The sequence below is a fragment of the Triticum urartu genome, chromosome 2 (genome assembly GCF_003073215.2).
Source record: "Triticum urartu cultivar G1812 chromosome 2, Tu2.1, whole genome shotgun sequence".
NCBI classification, from domain to species: Eukaryota; Viridiplantae; Streptophyta; class Magnoliopsida; order Poales; family Poaceae; genus Triticum; species Triticum urartu.
The window spans coordinates 27728990-27734088 of record NC_053023.1 but is presented as its reverse complement, the minus strand read 5'-3'; the positions used below and the strand labels follow the sequence as shown (position 1 = coordinate 27734088).

General features: G+C 56.8%; 1 pseudogene; it reads left to right on the top strand.

The window, feature by feature from the left end:
- Positions 1-2942: 2942 nt before the first annotated feature.
- On the top strand, positions 2943-4349 carry LOC125540801 (annotated as a pseudogene).
- Positions 4350-5099: the final 750 nt, after the last annotated feature.

Below are 5099 nucleotides of genomic sequence, written 5' to 3'. Positions count from 1 at the left end.
ACGGAGGGGATCTTGCTGTGGGTCTGGCCCGGATGTTGCTCCAAAGTGTTCCTATGGGCTGTCCTAACATAACTGGGTGAATACGTCCACTGGTCAAAGCCCGCCCGTGCAAAGTCAAAGGGGTAGATCCCGTGGTCAAACGCTATAGGGTTAGGCGGGACGGGGGCCCTGGGGGGGAGGGGTAGCAATGCCACTAGAGCGTCGCACCAGGCCCTTATACATGCGGGGTGGTGTGGTGGCATGTCCGAAGAGGCAGCACGCGTCTCTGGGGTGTGCCCCCCTCACGGACGGCGCCGCCGCCGGCACCTGGAGGGGGGGGGGACGGACACGTCGGGTCTACACGGAGGGGATCTTGCCGTGGGTCTGGCCCGGATGTTGCTCCAAAGTGTTCCTATGGGCTGACCTAACACAACCGGGTGAATACGTCCACTGGTCAAAGCCCGTCCGTGCAAAGTCAAAGGGGTAGATCCCGTGGTCAAACACTACAGGGTTAGGCGGGACGGGGGCCCTAGGGGGGTAGCAATGCCACCGGAGCGTCGCACCGGGACCTCATACAAGCCGCGTGCCGGGTGCCTACGCCTGCCACCATGCTTCTACAACCTTAGGAGGGCCACCGCAACACCTGGCGGCATTGCTACCTCCCCAGGTACACCGTCCCGTCCAACCCTGACACAGACGACCGTCGGGTCTATCCCTTTGACTTTTGCTGGACGTTGTTTGACCGGTGGACCTTTCCATGATGAATACCAGAGTTTTTAATAAATTCAATTATTACGTTTTTTAGATTTTTAGTTTACCGTGTGTATGGGACCCAGTGCGTGCAAAGTCAAAGGGCTAGATCCCGTGGTCAAACTCTAAAGGGTTAGCAATGCCACCGAATTGTCGCACCGGGCCCTCATACATGCCGTACGGTGTGGTGGCATGTCTGAAGAGGCAGCACGCGTCTCCGGGGTGTGCCCCCCTCACGGACGGCGCCGCCGCCGGCACCTGGAGGGGGGGGGGGGGAACGGACGCATCGGGTCTACACGGAGGGGATCTTGCCATGGGTCTGGCCCGGATGTTGCTCCAAAGTGTTCCTATGGGCTGACCTAACACAACCGGGTGAATACGTCCACTGGTCAAAGCCCGTCCGTGCAAAGTCAAAGGGGTACATCCCGTGGTCAAACACTACAGGGTTAGGCGGGACAGGGGCCCTAGGGGGGTAGCAATGCCACCGGAGTGTCGCACCGGGACCTCATACAAGCCGCGTGCCAGGTGCCTACGCCTGCCACCATGCTTCTACAACCTTAGGAGGGCCACCGCAACACCTGGCGGCATTGCTACCCCCCAGGTACCGCGTCCCGTCTAACCCTGACACAAACGACCGTCGGGTCTATCCCTTTGACTTTCACTGGACGTAGTTTGATCGGTGGACCTTTTCACCTTGTTGTCATAGCCCAGCTATAGCTACACCCCCCCAACACAGTCCCGGCACTACCCACCCCAAGATTCCCTCTGCGTCGGCCCGACGTGGCCGTTTTTCCCCCTCCGGGGCACGGCGGCATCGACACCCGTGAGGGGGGCACACCCCGGAGCCGCGTGCCTGCGCCTGCCACCACGTTTCCACAACCGTAGGAGGGCCCACCGCAACACCTGGCGGCATTGCTACCCCCCACAGGTACCCCGTCCCGTCTAACCTCTCCGTGACACGATGAAAGAAGGCCCGTGTGGGGGGCAATCGATATATGTTTTCTATACATTTAAGTTAATGAAATTAGTATTGGAGAAAAATAAAAAATAAAAAGAGAAAATAGATAAAATATTAAAATATTATTAGAAATCTATGCCTATGGCAAAGCCGTCGGCATAGCTACGACCACGGAACGGTAGAGCCCTGGATCGATGACGTGGTGTAGGGCGGGGATCGATGACGTGGCAAAAACCATGAGCCAGGCCCGTCGGCATAGAAATGCCACCCCGCAGGACCGGCGAACGACGCAGATCGATGACGTGGCGGCGCCGCGGATCGATGACGTCGGCATAGCTATGCCGACGGCTAGGCCGTCGGCGTAGCTATGCCGACGGCCACCGTTAGCTCGTCGGCGTAGCCTGACACCGTCAAACTGCCGTCGTCGTCCGGGTAGACGGGCCCACGCGATATGCCGCCGGCCGCCGTAGGTATATTCTAAGCAACGCCGACGGCTGATCTATGCCGACGGCCCTCGTCGGCATAGAGGGTCATACGCCGACGGCCTTTCTACGCCGACGGCTTTAGCTGGGCCGTCGGGGTATGCCCATTTATGCCGACGGGGGCCGTCGGCATAGATTTGGCCGTCGGCAACAAAAGTTTTTCTGGTAGTGCATCTCCGGGCGAGCGGTGAGGACCCGGGCAGCTCCAGGATGCGTGTGGGTCTGCGTGGAGGATGTAGGTGAAGGTGGTGGTGCCAGATTGAAAATATCAATCCATCGTCAGTGTAGTACGATCATAGTTTTAAACAGTGCGTTAAGCATCTTAGTGCCGGACCTTTCCCAAATACTATAGTGAAGCTATAGCGCGTTATTTAAAATATTTGTTCATTTGTTTGGACCAAAGTCTTTTAGCGCAAAACCTTTTATAAACACTATAGCGGGCTATTTAAAACAGTGAGTACGATCCATCACTGTAACTGATGAATGGCTTCCGAATATGGTTACAGTTTTGTGCTTTCAATTATCCACTGTTTGTTGACGAGTCATTGTAATTAAGGAGGCGAGAATATTGCCGCTCGGAGAACATCCACGTCCGCGTCTAGCGATGTACGTACGCGACATGGTACACAAGAAAACGATTTATATCAACCGATATGGAGAGCCGTCACATGATTTTATCCATGTAGATGGATCTCTAGCTACATGGTTCATCTGTCACCATCGCCGGCCGGCCACCAGCTGCCAGGTTAGCAGAGCATATATACTCATTTAAGATGAAGGAATGTTGCACTTATGGCGTCCCATCTCACCTGCCCCATCAGAATCATGCCCATCACGGAAGCAGTACTCGCCGTGGCCTCAGACGGTTTTGACCGCCGGCGAGAGCTGCAGGAGTTCGACGACACCAAGGCCGGCGTCAAGGGCCTGGTCGACTCCGGCAGCAAGTCTATTCCGGCCATCTTCCACCACCCCGCGGGCTCCCTGCCCCAGGGCCAGGAGGCAGTCACTGCCACTGCCACTGCCACTGATGCGGCGGTCCCGGTCATCGACCTCCTGGCCGCCCCGCGGCAGGAGCTGGTCGGCCTGGTGAGGGCCGCAGCCGAGACGGCCGGGTTCTTCCAGGTGGTCAACCACGGCGTGCCAGGCCAGGCCATGGCCGCCGTGCTCGCGGCGGTGAGGCGGTTCAACGAGGAGCCCGCCGAGGCGAAGAGGCCCTATTACACCAGGGACACCACCACCGGCAAGGTGCGTTTCTACTCCAACCTGGACCTCTTCCAGTCGCCGGCGGCCTGCTGGCGTGACACCATCTTCTGCGACATGGCGCCGGAGCCGCCGCAGCCGGACGAGCTGCCGGAGGCCCTCAGGGGTGTGCTCATCGAGTACGCTGATGCTGTGCGGAAGCATGCGCTGTGGGTGTTCGAGCTGCTCTCGGAGTCCCTCGGGCTGGCTGGTCCGTGAGATGGGCTGCGGGGAGAGCCTCAAGGTGGCCGGCAACTACTACCCGCCGTGCCCGGAGCCGCACCTCACCCTCGGCAACAGCAGGCACACCGACCCGACTTTCCTCACCGTCCTCCTGCAGGACGCCGTGGGCGGCCTGCAGGTGCTTCTCGACCACGGAGGCGGCCGCAGGGGCTGGGTGGACGTCCCTCCCGTGCCCGGCGCTCTCATCATCAACGTCGGCGACCTTCTCCAGGTATTCACCGATCGCTCAAGTATCCATCAACAGCCATCCACGTGCGTGCATTCCGCCGGGGCTGATTCCGGCCTGCCTCTCGAACGTACTCGTCCAGCTCGTCAGCAACGGCCGGTTCAGGAGCGTGGAGCACCGAGTTCTGGCCAACAAAAGCGCGGACACGGCGAGGGTCTCCGTGGCAGCGTTCGTCGACGTGGGGAGGTCTATGAGGCTGTATGGCCCCATCCAAGAACTCACGTCGCCCCACGGTGCCAATCCCCCAATCTACAGGAGCGTCACCATCGAAGACTTCATCGCGCACTTTTACAAGAAAGGCAGCGAGAATCGTCCCAGGCTCGACTACTTCAAGCTGGAGTAGCATCATACCTACCATATATACTGCTTTTATCCTACTCACTATGTAAGTATAGATAGGGACAATGTTAATTATATGGAGGATACCTAGCTATTTGCAAAAGATAAAAGGGCCGCCATGCTCATCCCTACTCATCATTGTTGGCTCAGATCCGATGCCGAATACTTTCCGGCGACAACGATGACCGACGACGAACCAACTCGCTGACTGAACTCAGCGAAGTTCCTTTATGCCGAGATGCACCGCAGTGCAAAGCTAGCCATACCAAGCAAGCTAGCACACAGGTGGATTGATTCCTTGAGAAGCTTGTACGTGGAACTAGCTTTAAGCTAGCTATCAACTCGCCGAGCGCCAAGACGGCTGCGTACTAAACTCTCGAGAAACTCACGCACGCGAGAACGGCGTATTGCCACAGTCGAGCCTGTCTGAATTGTATTACTTCACAACTCACGGTATTGTTTACAGGGGGTCTACATGGGTATAAGTATCAGCTAGGCTGCCGTAGTTCCTAGACCGAATCAGCCAAGAAACTAATCCTATAAGGATACTAATTGGTGCACTAGTTGAACACGTACACACACGTATAGTCGGACTGGACGTCAGGTTTACTTCCAACAATCACCCCCTAAACACGACGTCGTCAAGTTACAGCTCCGACGCCAATTCTTTCTTGCATCTCCAAGAACTTCTCTTGGTCCAAAGACTTGGTTAGCATATCCGCCAGCTGATCATCGGTGCGAATGTAGTTGACCTTCATCTTATCTTCTTCCACGCAGTCCTTCTTGTAGTGATACATCGTATCAATGTGTATGCTTCTATCATGCCGCATTGGATCCTCGCGTGGAAAACTTTCAGACTTGCTATCAACAATAAGCACCACTT